At 40.5% G+C, this 16370-nt stretch overlaps 1 long non-coding RNA gene across 1 annotated transcript in view; it reads left to right on the top strand.

Moving 5' to 3' along the window:
* Positions 1 to 13892, top strand: part of LOC142861854 (uncharacterized) — a 47110-nt gene extending 33218 nt beyond the window's left edge. The window contains exons 3-4 of the long non-coding RNA XR_012912962.1: positions 1068 to 1239; positions 13598 to 13892. This is a non-coding gene — a long non-coding RNA (uncharacterized LOC142861854). The remainder of the gene's footprint in view (positions 1 to 1067; positions 1240 to 13597) is intronic.
* The last annotated feature ends 2478 nt before the right edge of the window (positions 13893 to 16370 follow it).

The following is a 16370-nucleotide window of genomic DNA, read 5'->3' as shown; positions in this document are numbered from 1 at the left end:
GACAGCATCACCTTGGTGCTAAATCCTCTTCAGGCTTAAAGAACTGTAGAGAGCAGAAATAGACCATAGTTTTCACTTAGTTTTTTAATAAAAAAGACAGTCTTTTTGTTTAATAATGAGCACAAGTAAAAATTTAGCCCTAGCATTTTATGCAGAGCAATAGCAAAGCACAAAAACATTTAGTTGTATTGATTTGGAACCTCTCTACAGGGTAATCTGTAATTGAGCTGATTAGCAAGAAGTGTTTGAAGAGCCCTTTCTGTCAACTTAGCTTGTGCAGACACCCAGCTGGCTCCTAGGTGCAGTTTGTCTGCGTCTGCCCTTCAGAAGTGCAGTGCTAATTATTTCATTGGCTCCGATCCTTAGAATTCCTTGAGGATTTAAGAGCTCTTACGATATCTCTAGCTGTTGAAACTCCCACCTCTCCCACTTGGTGTGGACAAGTGCCACAAAATGGAGAGATGGACTTGTCACACTCATCTGTATTACAAACTGAGGATCCCTCCTCATTTCTCAAATGCATTCCCCCCATAAAACTTTAACTTCTTAAAACCCACACACAATTTGAACACACTTGTTGTTATGAACATGTTGCTATCTATAATTGATAGGGACAGGGCCCCCTCTTTGGGGCCTGCTGCCCACCCCCCATCTCCCAGAAAGGAAATAAAAGAAAATCTTAGCTTCTCAGGGGAGGTTCCAGGCACCTGGCTAGCCTTGAAAAGTGGGTGGGCCACCTGGTGAGAACAGGGGCCTCCAGGTGAGCCAGGGTCTGGAGGTAACGTGGCTCCCTGTGCAAACTAGAAGATGGCATCTTAACATGTGTTCATGAGTTGTTTTCCAGAAATCCCCAGGGGATGAAAACGAAGATATGGGGGAACTGAGGAATTGGACTCTGACTGCCATTTTTGTTCTGAATTTCCCCTGAGGGGCCTGTCACACCCATCTTAACATCCCTTTCTGGGAATCCATGAATCTCTGCATCCACCTGTACCCCATCCCCCACTTCAGGATAGCCCACCTTTTGGGGCCTGGCCAATGTATAACCTCCCTGTGTTGATTTACAGCTTCACCTGTCCATGATGGACCCCTGCCTCTAGGAACCCTGGCTTGGAAACCATCAGGGAGTCTGGGGCTCCAGCCTGAGCTGCTCGTTGTCCTTGCGTGGTGCCCTGTGATAAGGACGCCTCTCCCTCCCACTGTCACTCTCAGCGTCAGTGTCTGGCTTTGCTGCACCAGGTGAGCAGACCCCGGTTTGGTTTGGTATCGTAATGATAATACACGTGCATTGATAGCTCCTCCAGAGCAGAAGGTCAGAGGCCTCCGCTCGCCATTGACCGGCTGATGCTAGGGAGGAGGTGGCAGGGTGGAAGAGATGGAACAAGGGTCCCGGTGGTGGCCTGCTCCTTGAGACCTGGACCTGGCATTTCTTTAAGAAGCATCCATCACACAGCCCATGTTCTGGGGCCCCATGACCCACCTGCCTCCATGCCACCTCTTGCTGCCTCTTGTCACAACACGTAGAAAACAGACATGATTAAATGGCACTGTCCTTCCAGGCACCATGCAAGGAACATCAACCAATGCGTCAGAACACCTGTGCGTTCTCTCAGCTCTGTCTCTACTTAGCCAGTCATTTACCTGTGTGTTTTTTTTTGTTTTGTTTTGTTTTGTTTGTGGTGGTTGTTTCTTAACCTAGAAAAAAATAGAAACATCTACTTGACACAATTTCCAGACTTTGGGTATGCATCGGAAGAAGGTGAAAAGCACCCAAATTTAAATGCCATTGTGTGCCAGGCTTTTTATAGACATGATTTTATTTAATCTGTATGTACCCTGTGAGATAAGTTTAAAAGTTTAGTCACTTTTTGATAAAAGAGAAAGCCAAGTTCAGAGTCTTATCACCTGACCCGTCCTTCGTTCTCCCGGCCATGCGCTACCACCTCTCACCTGACCACTTTCCTGGTTTTGAGGGGCGTACCTGGGGCTTTGCACAGGCTGGTGCTGTGGTGCCCTCTTACCTCCCTGTGCTCGTTTCTATTATTGCACCACAATCTTTTCTCACATTCTGTTCGAACACACGTATCTCCCACGTGAGTTGGAACTCCTTCAGGCAGAAGCTGTCTTAGGTACCTTTGCGTGACCAAGTCTGGCATACTGCCTAGTGTATCTTAGATGTCAGTAAACATCTTTAATTAACATTTGTTAGGTTAGATGTTTGGCTAGGTTTTACCCTGGAAAATATAAAGAAAATTCAGTGGCTTTTCATCCCACCACCCAGATAACACTGTTAACCTTAAATAATATTAAATGTATTATATATACATTGTTAAAAGAAATCCAAATGGTACAAAAAATGAAAAATACAAATTTCTCTTCCTCCCTCTATCCAAAATTCCTTTCTATAAAAGTGTTCAACTAAAAAAAAAGTTCCTTTCCTTGGTATGTTTCTTAAAAACTTATATATACATATACATTTTTATACATTCATACATACCTACATATATATGTATATGTGTATTCTTATTATATGTATATTCTAGAAACAATTTTTATATACACATAGATTTCACACTAAACACACTGATCTGCATTTTACTTTTTCAATTAATAGTAAAATTTGAAATTCTCATATCAGAGTAGAGAGTTACATCATATTTTTAACCTATGCATAGCGTAGTATTCCATTATATAAATATTCCATAATTTATTTAACCAGTCTCCAACTATTGATTATTGAGGTTGTTTGCAGTTTTAACCCCTTAGCTACTTCTACAATAACTATCCTTCTCTAAGTAGCTTAATGTTCTTTTGTGTCTATATCCACATCTTTATAAAAAATTTATGTAAATGTATGGGGTATGAGTACCATTTTGTTACATGCATAGATTGTGTTGCTGTCAAATAAGGGCTTTTAGAGTGTCCATGGGGGCGGGTAGGGGTAGATAGGAGCCTATAATATACATATTATATATTCCTTTAGCTTTCTCCATTTCTTGTTGCTTGTTACCTTTTTCTCTTTCTTGGTTTCCGCCCATGTTCTTGTTCTCGTTACCTCTTCCTCTTTCTTGGTTTCCACCCATGTTTCTCTGGAGTAAGTCCAATAGGCCCTCCATATTCGTGGGTTCCCACCCATGATTCAACCAACCATCAATCAAAAATATTTGGGGAAAAAAATACTGCATCTGTACAGAATATGCCTTTTCCTGTCAATATTCCCTAGACAATACAGTATAAGAGCTATTTACGTGGCATTTACACCGTATGAGGTATTGTGAGGAAGCCAGAGATGATTTGAAGCGTACAGAGATGATTTGTGCATAGGTCATATGCAAATACTGCACAGCTTATCTCAGGGGCGGAAGCATCCATGGATTTTGGTATCCAAGGGGGCTCCTGAAACCAATCCCCCAAGGATACCAAGGGAGGGCTGTGCTCAGCCTCCTCCGAAAGAGATCATAGGAGGTAAATCTTAAGTTCTTGTGAATCAGAAAGCCTTATTGTTCCCTGTCTCTGCTTAACTGATAATATAATTGATCATAGAATTTAGGTTCGGAATAAATTTTTCTCAGAACTGTGCTTTCTAGAAGTTAGTGTTGCTAATGAAAAGTTTGCTTCCTAGATAATTTTGGCTTCTTTGTGTATTGTTCAGTTTTTTTTTCTCTGAAGTCTTTGAGGATTATCTCTTCACCCTTAGTCTACTGGAATTTCACATGATGCGTGTTGGTGCGTTATGTGTCTGGGATTTTGTGTGAGCTGTGTTGGTATGGATCTTTCTTCTTGAAAGCCAGTCCGTGCTAGGAATGCTCTTTAAATCCCCAAACACCTCTCTTTCAGGCTTGGAAATTCTTCTTGGAAATTCTTCTTCAAATAGAAATTCTTCTATTTGTTAATCGTCTTATTGCTCCCCTCCATTTGTTTATAATCTCTCTCTGGGACTCTACTTTAGAAGTGAAACTTTTTTCTCTCTTATTTTTTAGAAACAAGGTCCTGCTCTGTGGCCAGGGAGTGCAGTGGCCCGATCGTAGCTCACTGCAGCCTCAAACTCCTGGGCTCAAGAGATCTTCCTGCCTCAGCCTCCTGAGAGGCTGACACTGCAGGCTTGGACCACCAGGACCAGCTAATTTTTTGTAGAGATGGGAGTCTCCTACGTTACCCAGGCTGGTCTCAAACTCCTGGCCTCAACCAATCTTCCTGCTTCAGCCTCCCAAAGTGCTGGGATTATAGGAATGAGCCACCGTACTCAGCCAGATGTGACTTTTAAATTTATCTCCCATGCTCCTTATCTTTCACTCAGATTTTCTACATTTTTCATTTATTGTTCCGTGATCTAAGAGATAACCTTAATGGTTTCTTCCAGCCCTTTACTGAGTTTTTAATTTTAGCCATCATATGCTTACTTTCCTAGAGTATTCTTATTTTTTTAATTGCTACCTTTTTATATAACATCCTTTTGCTGTTTCATGGATACAATATCTTCCCAAATCACTATGTGGTTACTAGTTAGAGCTTCTTATTTGAAAAAAGTATTTTAGTTTTTAAATTCTCTGGTTTCTGGAACCAGTTATTCTATTTGTTCATCTTGGTCTTTCTCTTTAATGCCGCTAGTTTTATCATATGTTTGATAAGGGAGGAATGCAGTCGATTTTTTCATAGACCTTGTCTAGTGGTGTTGATTGTTGGTAGATTTTCCGCTGGGTCTGTGCTATGAAAGGGAAGCTGGCTAGGAATATGTAATGGAGATGTTCCCAGGTGGGCTGGTGGGCTGTAGGGTGAGCAGTGACAAGAAGGTCTTGGTGGGGGCCCACCTGCCCAAATTTGAGATGACTCAACTCTGATACACAGCCCTCCATGTTACCTGTCCTCATTCTCAGGCATCTTATTCCATTTCTTTAAAGACGAGTCCTCTACTGCTTATAAATTAACCAGCTAGCGTACTGAACTTTCCAATTTTATAATTATAATTTGTCTTTTAAATCTTTTGATTTTACAAGGTATACAATTGTATCTGCTGAGAGTGATAATTTTGCCTCCTCTAATTTAATTCTCATGTCTAATTGCATTGTTTAGTAATTCCTGAAGAGTGTTAGTAATATTGGTGCTAGGATAATTGTCTTTTGTTCCTGAATTTAATGAGAATTTTAGTATTTGCCCAGCAAGCAAGGTGCTGGATTTTGGTTTGAGCTACATATTTTTATTATGTAATTTTCTTAAGGGTTTGTTTTTCATTTTATTAAGAAGTAAGACTTAGTGTTTCCAAATGACTTTCAGCATCTGCTAGGAATATCACATTGTTTGTCTCTTTTAACCATCTGTACTAGTTTCCCAGGATTCCCAAAACAAAGCACCACAATCTGAATGCCTTAAACAGCAGAAATTTACTATCTCACAGTTCTAGAGCCTAGAAATTTTGGACCAAGGTGTTGGCACTGTTAGCTCCTTCTGAGAGCTCTGAGAGAGAATCAGTTCTATGCCTCTAGCCTAACTTCTGGTGGTTTGTTGCAATCTTTGGCCATCTCTGCCTTCATCTTCACGTGGGGCTCTTCCCATGTGCACGTCTGTCTCTGTCCAAATGTCCCTCTTCGTAAGGGCACCAGTCCCATTGGATTAGGGCCCACCCTAATGACCTCACCTTAACTCAGTCGTCTGCAAAGACATTGCTTCCAAATAAGGTCACATTCACAGACACTGGAACACCTTTTTGGGGACAAAATTCAACCAATAACATCATCATTGCACTCACTGGGAGAAAAAATGGGTAATGGTATTCCACACATTTGGTATTTTGCTAATTTATTTTTGATAATATTTTAGGGAATATTTTCTCCATTGATAATCATAAGTAAACCATTTATTTGTGCTGTTTTTATTAGATCTTAGGATATTTTTTATTGATACAAAATATTTTACATATTTATGAGGTACATGTGAGCATTTGTTACACAGGTAGAATGTGTGGTATCAAGTCAGGGTATTTGGCGTATCCATCATCTTGAGTATCTACCAATTCTATACGTTGGTAACATTTCAAGCCCTCTCTTCTGGCTACTTGGAAATATACAATACGTTGTTGCTAATTATAGTCACCCTACTCTGCTATCAAATATTGGAGCTTATTTCTTCTCTCTAACTATGTTTGTGCCCACTAACCAACCTCTCTTTATTGCCCCTCCCACCCACATGCCCTTCCGAGCCCCTGGTATCTAGCATTCTGTTCTCTATTTCCATGAAACCAACTTTTTAGCTTGCACCTATGAGCGAGAACGTGCAATATTTGTCTTCCTATGCCTGGCTTGTTTCACTCAACATAATGACCTCACCTCCATCCGTGTTGCTGCAAATGATGTGATTTCATTATTTTTTAATGGCCAAATAGAATTCCGCTGTGTGTATACACCATGTTCTCTTTATCTTTGTCTGTTTGTGGGCACTTAGGTTGATTCCATATCTTTGCTATTGTGAATAGTGCCACAATGAACATGGGGATGCAGATATTCCTTTCATACACTGATTTCTTTTCCTTTAGACAAATATCTTGCAGTGGGATTGATGGATCACACTGTAGTTCTATTTTTAGTTTTTTGAGGAATCTGCATACTGTTTTCCATAGTGGTTGTAGCAATTTATATTCTCTGTAACAGTATATGTGAGTTTTCTCTTCACCTTCACCAGCGTCTGTTATTTTTTGTCTTTTTAATAATAGCCATTGTAACTAGAGTAAGGTGATATCTCCTTGTGGTTTTGATTTGCACTTCCCTGATGATTAGTGATGTTGAACATTTTTTTCATACAGCTCTTAGCCATTTGCATGTCTTCATTTGAGAAATGCCTATTCATGTCCTTAGCCCACTTCTTAATGGAATTATTTGGGTTTTATTAATTGTTGAGTTGTTTGAGTTTCTTATATATCCTGGATTTTAGTCCCTTGTTGGATGAATAGATTGTAAGTATTTTCTCCCATTCAACAGATTGTTGTTTTCACTCTGTTGATCGTTTCCTTTGACACAGAACCCTTTTGGTTTAATATAGTTCCGTTTGTCAGCTTTTGTTACAGTTGTATGTGCTTTTGAGGTCTTGACCATGAAATCTTTGCCTAGATAGATATCTTGAAGTATTTCCCCTATTTTTTTCCTAGTATTTTTTACAGTCTTGCCTCTTACATTTAACTCTTTCATTCATCTTGAGTTGATTTTTGTATGCGGAAGACATAGAGGTCCATTTCATTCGTCTGTATGCAGAGATCCAATTTCCCCAGCATCATTTATGGAAGAGGGTGTCCTTTCCCCAATGTACTTTCTTAGGCATCTTTATAGAAAATCAGTTGTCTGTAAATACTAAGATTATTTCTGGACTCTCTGTTTTGTTCCATTGGTCTATTTGTCTGTTTTCATACTGATACCATTTGGTTTATTTGGTTTACTATAGCCTTGTAATATATTGTAATATATTACAATATTTACATATTGTAATAATTATAATATATTGTAATATATTGAAGTCAGGCAGTATGATGTCTCCAGCTTTGCTTTTTACTTCATTTATTAATTTATTTTTGCTCAGGATTACTTTGGCTATTCAGACTCTTTTTAGGATTGTGTTTTTCTAATCTGTGAAGAATGACATTGGTGTCTTGACAAGGATTGCTTTCATTGATAGATTGCTTTGAGCAGTGTGGTCATTTTAATGATGTTAATTCTTCTGATCCATGAACATGGGATATATTTCTATTTGCTTGGGTCCTCTTCAATTTCTTTCATCATTGTTTTGTAGTTCATTACTGGTGTATAGAAACGCTACTGATTTTTGTGTGTTGATTTTGTATCCTGCAACTTTACTGAGTTTGTTTATCATTTCTAGGAGTTTTTTTGGTGGAGTCTTTAGGTTTTGCTACATATAAGATCCTGTCATCAGCAAGGAGAGACAATTTGACTTCCTTTTTTCCAATTTGGATGCTCTTTGTTTATTTCTCTTGCCTGATGATTCTGCCTAGGATTTCTAGTACTGTGTTGAATAGGAATGGTGAAAATGGGCATCTTTGTCTTGTTACAGATCTCAGAGGAAAGACTCTCAGCTTTACCCCATTCAGTATGATGTGAGCTGTGGGTTTGACATATATGGCCTTTATTATTTTTGGTATGCTCCTTCTATTTAAATCTCAGAATAAAATTTTGATTATGATATTAGTATTAGTGTTACCATGATTCTATTTAACTAATTTGCAAATTTCTCTTTAATCCGAATACTTAGATAGGAACAAATCGTATTGAAATTATATGCTTCTTAAAGGTTGGAATGATGCCTGTGAAAATGTTAGCCTTGTAGCTTGTTGCTGCTATTTTCTTCAGTTTCTTCTATTACTTAGAATTTATATGTCTTCCAGAAATAGTTTGAGCCATTTATATTTTTCTAAATAATTATTCATTTAATCCAGTTTTTACAGTTTTTTCTTATTTATTGGCATAAATGTAAGGTTCTTTACAGTGAGTTTTGAAAAGTATGAGTCTATTTCACCTTATTCATTGCTAACATTGCACATAGGTACTTTGTTACTTTTTTTTCTTAACCAGGCTAGTCAGTGAGATATATATTTCTTAAAGTACTTTAAAAAGATCCCATAGCTCTTGATTTTTTTTTAACAAGTCTACTCTTTTTTCTACTTTAAAAAATCATCTGTTTTTGCTTTTATCTTTACTAATTCCTTCCTTCTATAGATTAATTTGAATTTTAAACTTGTTGAACACTTTAATTTACTTATTTTTATTTAGTAATGGGAGAATTTGTATCTTTAGATTTTCCTCTGAGCACGGATTTGCTTTTTAAGCTTTTTATCCTCTTTTATGGACCACGTTTCATAAAGCAGAATTCATCTTACTCCTAAAAACAACAACAACAAACTCATACTCATGATCAGTGTGGGCATGACCTCTCTCTTTCATCCTTTTGTGATTCCTTCTTTTCTTCCCTTAATACCCACCAATCCACTCTCAGACAAGGACTCCGGTGTTTCTAACATGTGTCCTTACATACCCAAGTAGCTTTAAAAATATTTGTCTTCTTTTCTTGCCTTTGTTTTTGTTAAGCTCTGTATTTTTTAAGAGCTATCATTGTTGCTGTTTGTAAATCTCACTTATTATTTTTTACAATTGCAATATGTCACTTTTTATACAAGTTGCACATTTCGTTTTATTCACTTAATGGGCACCTGGCTTGCCTCCAACGCTGTTCTCCTGCACGCAGTGCTGCAGTGAATCCTGCCGTACGGGTCCCTCTAGGGAACTCCGTGGAAGTTTCTCGTGGGAAAGGCCAGGATACTGGATCCTGGGATATAAGCTTCTTTAAGTTCACTAAGTACTACCAGTTTGCTTTGAAGAATTGATACACTTCCACCAGTAGAGCATGAAGATTCCTATTTATCCGTATCCTTACTAACATTTAGCATTATCTGAGTATAAAAATAGGAAAAAAATAGTTTTTCCTTCTATACTCACACAAATACTCCAATGTTTCATGGCTGGTTACTGAAATGTATATGCGTTGTTTTTCTCCACGTCAAGAAATTCTCTGACACCAGCTGGGTGTCCTACAATTCAGCTCAATTCTGACACTAACTGGAGTTAGCATAGGCCTCACAGGTTAAGGGCTCAGTTTCACAAACTGTCCCCTCTACTTCAGATGCTAATTGCAAATCCAGGTTGTTACCATGCTTCTGATTGGCTATAAATCAGAGGTTCCCAGGACAAGTTTGTCACAAAGGATATAACTCACCAACAGCCAGATGGAAGAGATGCACAGGGAAAGCCATGGGACAGGGATGCAGGGCTCCCATTCCCTTTCTGGGAACTCCACCCTGCCAGCACCTTTATGTGTGCATCAGCCCAGAAGCTCTCTGAACCCCATTCTTTTGGGGTTTTATGAAGGCTTCATTATATAGCCATGATTGATTAATCATTGGCCACTGGTGATTAAATAGATCTCCAGCCCCACTCTCATCCCCAGAGGTCAGGGGTGGGGCTGAAAGGTCCAGCCCTCTAATCACATGGTCAGTTCTACAGTCAACCTGTCCCCATCTTTAGGTGCTTTCCAAAAGTCACTTCATTAACATAAACTCGGGTGTGGTTGAAAGGGAGTTATTACCTTTATATCTCTTATCATTTAAGAGAAACTGCAAGGATTTTAGGAGTTCTGGCCAGGAACCAGAGACAAAGACTAATATATCTACTTATTAGAAATCACAATATCACACGGAGATTCTAGATTTTGTCAATCTGATGGGTATAAAGTAAGATGTCCATTAACTAAGTTTTCATAATTCCACTCAACAACCACTGCTTCTTATCTTTCTAGATTCTTCTATCACCCCACTCAAAAATACTTTCTCCACTGAGACTGCCAATCTGTCCATCTACTCCTTTTATTTTCATTATCTCCCACCCTCTTAGGTTCCCACTATAATCCTCATGCAGCTTCAGTTCAAGGCTGGTCATGATAATCACTCCAGCTCCCTTACTCCTCTGTACTTCATGCTGTCTCGGCTAATCTGTGGACTTAGTTGCCTTCAACTCCCCACCCAGTCCATGCCTGAATCTATTGAGCTGAATGTGGTTAGGATAAGGCACGCAACAATATCGATGATTCTCATTTTAAATTAATTATCACTAGACCCATTGGGCCTCTATTTCTGACCAGCCACCACATGATCTTTTGGTAGGCCAATCTCCTCATTGTCTTAATGGCTATTTCAAACATTCTGCCCTTTTATTGAGCATCTAACACTTCCTTCCTCATTCTTGTTTCCTATTTCACTGAGGACACCCCAGAACTCAGAGTGGAACTTCCACATAGTCCTACCTACGTACTCTTTATATGCCTCTGGGCCTCTGTGCCCACAACTTACCCCTTGTCTCTGCTTATCATAGAGGAGTCTAAGGCCAACTCTGCCACATGTGAACATGCTGTTGGCCCTAACTTCAATATGTATTTAGAATGACTACTTGGCACCACCTGCATTATTGCCACCTTCCTGGCCCAAGACATCACAATGGTTTATTTTATGGTTCCTCCCTTACTTCCTAGAGCCTATGTTCAATGCAGCAGCAAAAGTTGTGCTGTTAAAATTGAGTTATAGCAATGGCACATCACTGCTAAAAAACCCTCTGGACACTTGTCATGTCATACAAAGGTCAAAACTTTCACTGTGATCTATGATGATTTGACTTTTCCTCACCTCTGTGAGCTCATTTCCCACCTGCTCCCCTTTATTTACTCCACTCCAGTGACACCAGCCTCTGGGCTGGAACACCCCAGCACCTCCAGCCACAAGGTCCCCACACTTGCTCTTTCCCCCATGCACTCACTCCCTCGCTACTACTGGGTCTTCATTCAACATTCACTTCCTTCTAGTTGAGTTTCTTGCATGATGTTGGGGGTCTTGGATTCCCCCAACCCAACCATTATTTTAATAGATAAATGCATACCATTAGCTTTTATTTACATAAAAGATGTATTTCATCTTGATTCTATCTTGTTACATTGTCATTCTTTAGTGTCTTTCCCTTTTTCTGTTTTTCTATATAATCTCTGTGTTCTTGATTTTGGGGTGTCTCTGTGTTACCGTGTGTGTGTTGTCCTGGTTTTAGGGGGCATATGGTCTGCTGTTAGTACTTCTATAGTCTCTGCGTGTGCCTGTCCTTCCCTTTCATCCTCCAGTTTTATCAGAGGACCTTGTGTTATGTATTTTCTTTTTGTCTTCTGTTTTTCTAAATCCTTTTTATTCCTGGGGATAATTAGCTCCCACTGGTTACAGTCATCCCACGTTTCCTGTCTGTTCTATCCTGTCTCTGGTGGAACCAAGGTGATGGCAGGAGTTCTTCCCTCCAGATTTATGCACCGATGGGGTGACTGCACAGTTCTCAATTTCCATCCCCCCCAAGTTGAGAGCTTAGTACATTTTGTGTGCCTATAAAAAATACCATAGATTGGGTAATTTATTAAGAACCGAAACTTATTTCTCACAGTTCTAGAGGCTGGGAAGTCCAAGGTCGGCTTGGCAGGTCTGGCTGTCTGAGGAGGGCTGCTGTCTCTTTCCAAGATGACACATTGTTGCAGCATCCTCTGGAGAACAGGAATGCTGTGTCCTGACCTGGAGGAAAGTGGAAAGGCAAGAGGAGCCAACTCCCTTCACTAATCCCTTTTATACCTAATTTATGTGGGTGAAACTTCATGACTCAATCGCACCCCCCAAAGGCCACACCTCCCAATGCCATTGCATTAGGGATTAAGTCTCAACATGAATTGTGGAAGGGACACAAACATTTAAACCATAGCAGGGCACTTAACAGTATTTCTTTCACTACGGTTCCCTTTCACCCACTCTCCAACTCAGGTAGTATTTCTGGTGAAAGGGAAGTGAGTGGAGGGGACTCCAGTCCAATCATAATGCAATAAGCTGTGCAGATTCTAGGGCTCTTTTGTCTCTCTCTTTCTCTGTCTGATACTTTTCAAAGGTTATGGCTCGAAATTGTCATGTTTCCTTTTATTATTGGTAGAAGTATTTTTTAATTTTAATTTTTCATCCATTATAATAAGCTTGGTGGGGGTAAATTTATGATTCCCCATAAATTTCCTCTTTTATACTGGAAGAGAATAAATGTCCTTTGAAAGAAATAGTGGAGTCAATTTGATGGATAGTGCTCCAGGTCTATTGTGTCCTCCTTGCACTGGGCCTGTGGTGATGGTAGCTGACACCTGGGGTTTATGTTGCCTGTTTAGCTTGTGTATCAGTCAGTTGTATTCCTCCTGTGCAAGAAAAACACTTTTTGCCTATAAAGTTACTCTTTACCAAATTAATTTGTTGAAACATCAAAATGCTTCCTCTTTCGACAAATTAAAAAAGTAAGAAAACTGAAGACTAAGGCAAAGTTAGCAGAAAAAGAACTTGAACTGGTTCAAGATGGCAATTGTCTCAGGATGTTCAGTAGTTTAAAGCCATTGCTTGATTGAAACACGGCCATCAGTTCCAGGGAGACGATCTCAGTCTTCCCTGAGCTGTCTCCAGGATTGGGGCTCAGCTTGCCCATGACGTCTGAATCCCAAGGTCAGCCACGTACCCTTCTGTGGAAAGGCACAGCAGGACTTCTTAGGGTGCCTGTGCTAACTGACTTTCAGTGTGGTACAGCTTCCAGAGGTAAACTACTCCTTCTCTGTAGTAGTTTAATTAGCAGTAGATAAATTGCTAGTTTGGGATAAAATTTTAAATCTCCTTTAGTATTCACTTTCTAATTCACATTTTTTCCTCTTCTAAAAAATGATTTTTTTCCCTAAAACTCTTTATAGTCTGCATAAGTTTGCCCAGGTAACTAAGATTTTGGGGCCTGATCTTCCCCACAAATATTATTTTAGCAAAGGCTGGTAAAGTGAAGGAGCCATTTACTCCAGGTATAAACTGAATCATAAACGTTAAAGTGGCCTATTGCCTCCTTTCTTTCTTGTACCATATTTTAAATATTTAACAAAAGTTGATATCTGGCCTTTTAAAATGTCACTTTGTTTAGCAAGGCTGACTGTTATGGACTGAATGTTGTATCTCCTTAAAATTCAGATGTTGGAGCCCTTTCTGCTCATATGATGGTATTTGGAGAAGAGGCTTTGGGGAGGTAACTACGTTTAGATGAGGCCATGAGGCCCTGATCTCACGGCGGGATCAGTACCGTTATAAAAAGAGGAAGACAGAGAGATGTCTGTATGCATGAACCAAGGAAAGACCACATGGTGAGAAGGTGGCAGTCCGTAAACTGGGAAGAGAAGCCCTCACCAGGGCCCCACCATACTGGCACCCTAATCTGTAACATCCAGTCTCCAGAACTGTGAGAAATAAACTCTTTCTGTTTAAGCCACCCAGCCTATGGTACCTTGTTATAGCAGCCCGAGCAGACTAAGACACTGACTCGCATAGCGCTCATTGCCCAAACTCCCAGATATCAGCACATAGCTTCCCTTCTCATGTTTGCACTGATTCTTTTTAGACCAAAATGTGAAAATTTACATTTACCCCCATTACATTTCATCTGCTTAGTAAGTCTTTTTATACAATCTTAAAAATTTTATTGTAAATTTTGCAATATTTTTTCATTGCCTCCAAGATGAGTCCTGTAAGTTACAGAGCTGAGGGAGGGATCCAGGTTTCCCAGTAATCCTAAAAAGAAGCACACATCCTTAGATGGGACATGGAAATTCAAGTTCGTCTAGCAGTTCACATACAGGGGATGAAATGCAGATTGGGGAAGACAGAAGTAGTTGGATCTGAGCCAAGTCCACTGAATGGTGTGCATCCTGCTAAGTCCCTGGTTCTACGTGTGCTTCCCCACTGAAATTCCGTCACAAATCTTTCACATGGTTTGTCCTTTTCAGCCTGAAGAGCTGACTTGTGGACCTGACTATACATTCTCTACTATGGTAAAGGAGATTGTAAACATGTGATTCAGGCTGCATGAAAACTATAGAAAAAGGATGTACCTAATTCTACCCAGATTCTCATTTCAGTCCTGCTGTGTGATCGTATGTAAATTAAATGACATCTCTGAGCATAGATTATTTTGGTCTGTAAAAAATGTAGGCTTTTCCTCTGAAATCTCTTTCAACCCTTGCATTCTAGATTTCAGGAGTATAGCTGTAAAGATAGATAGGGCAGAGGATGTGGGCATGTCCCTTGGTGTCCTGTAGCTCACCCCAAAGGGGAGCTGAGCAAAGGTGTGTATGGGAGCCTGCTCCACACACCCTCTTCTCCTGCATAAATAAACGCTAAGAGGAAGGAGAGAGAGATTTGGCAGGAGCAGCCCTGCCTGCTCTCTACCCTCAGCCACCTGAGTCAGTTCCTGCTGCTGCCAACACATCTCAGCGGGTCCCCCGAATTCCTGGGGTATGTAAAAGAGACGTGCACGCATTCCAGCCCCTTTCTGCTGACTCTGGGATTGCACAGCAAGCTGCAGCCATTATTTTTATTGCTGATGCCACTTCCTATCGAAACAATTTGGTGCTAATAAGCCCCTATAATAGTAAGCAATGGTTTGGCTGAATAATTGTCACTAAATACCATTCAAGGCTTTGTTGCTTCTTGGGCATACTGCTAATTATTCTGCATCTGAAATAACAGCCAGAGGCCCACTGAATGCTAGTAAATAGGGTTTCTTCATGCTCCTGAAGCCCGAGGCTGGGCGTGATTAGGAATGCCAAGGCTCTAATCCGCTAAACAATGGCCGCCTCTCAGCCTCGACTCCTATAAAATCACAGCCTTTTGGGACTCGCACTGGAGCTCAGACAAATCAAGGCTTCCGTCTGGTGCCAGAATTGGGAAGGAGATTGGTGTGGGTGAGGGTCTCCTTGGGGCTGCCCAGGAGGGCTTCTGGGGTGAACAGAGGGGTGGTGATGTACAGGGGGAAGCCACAGAGACTGGCTGCTTCAGCACAGAACTGGGTCCCTGCTGTAGTCACTATAGGAAAAGCAAAGGTTGGTGGTAGAAGGGGAGTGTGAATAAAAGATGAGTGAGTCGAAAGGTGGGGTGCAGGTGGGGAGTTTAGAGTATCTGTTTCAAGCTCCATCTTCCAGAGCAGTTCACACAGACTTCAGTCTCACCTGATCAAGGCAGCAGGTGAGTTTTTCTTCCATCTCCTGGTCAGTGCCTCTCCAGACCCCCCATTTCCAGACCTGCAACTGAGAGTGTGCCACCCCAATTCTCCTCGCTTTCAGGAGACTTCAGCTAGCCAAAGGCATGCCGGGAGTCCCAGGGATCCGAGAGACGGGTCCTGCAGAGGAACAAAGGGCTATGGAATTAACACCTGCTGCTACATGCATCGAGCAGCTCAGAAAAGATCTGTAAGAAAGGGGTTAGTGGTGGTTTCATCTCAAAAAGAGAATTAGGGAACTTGGAGACAAGGCCAGAAGGGGGGGGTATACTATTTATTGTATACACTTCTGTACAATTTCAAACCATAAAGCAATGGATGCACGGTAAAATTAATGTTGAAAAGTATTATGTAATGTGTATTACCCTGACTTAGCTCCATGGCTGAGAAAGTGTAGGCATGATAGGTGGAAATACTCACAGGGCACTGAGACTTTTCATTTCTGTGCAAAATTTCCATCCATTCACCTCCCCCATCTGTTTATCTATGCAGGCAAATTCTAGGCCCCAAGGTTGTGAATCATTCTTATAAATAAGGCTTCTATTTCCAAGGAATTAAAAATGTAATAAACACAGAAAAGTTCATGAGTAATTATAACATAATTTCATAACACTACCCATTCAGGTATACACAAGGGATCCCAAAAGCCCAGAGGAGGGAGGGTGCTGAGGAAGGCTTCCTGGAGGAAGGGGA

The sequence above is a fragment of the Microcebus murinus genome, chromosome 18 (genome assembly GCF_040939455.1).
Source record: "Microcebus murinus isolate Inina chromosome 18, M.murinus_Inina_mat1.0, whole genome shotgun sequence".
NCBI lineage: Eukaryota > Metazoa > Chordata > Mammalia > Primates > Cheirogaleidae > Microcebus > Microcebus murinus.
This window is presented reverse-complemented; position numbering and strand designations above follow the sequence as displayed.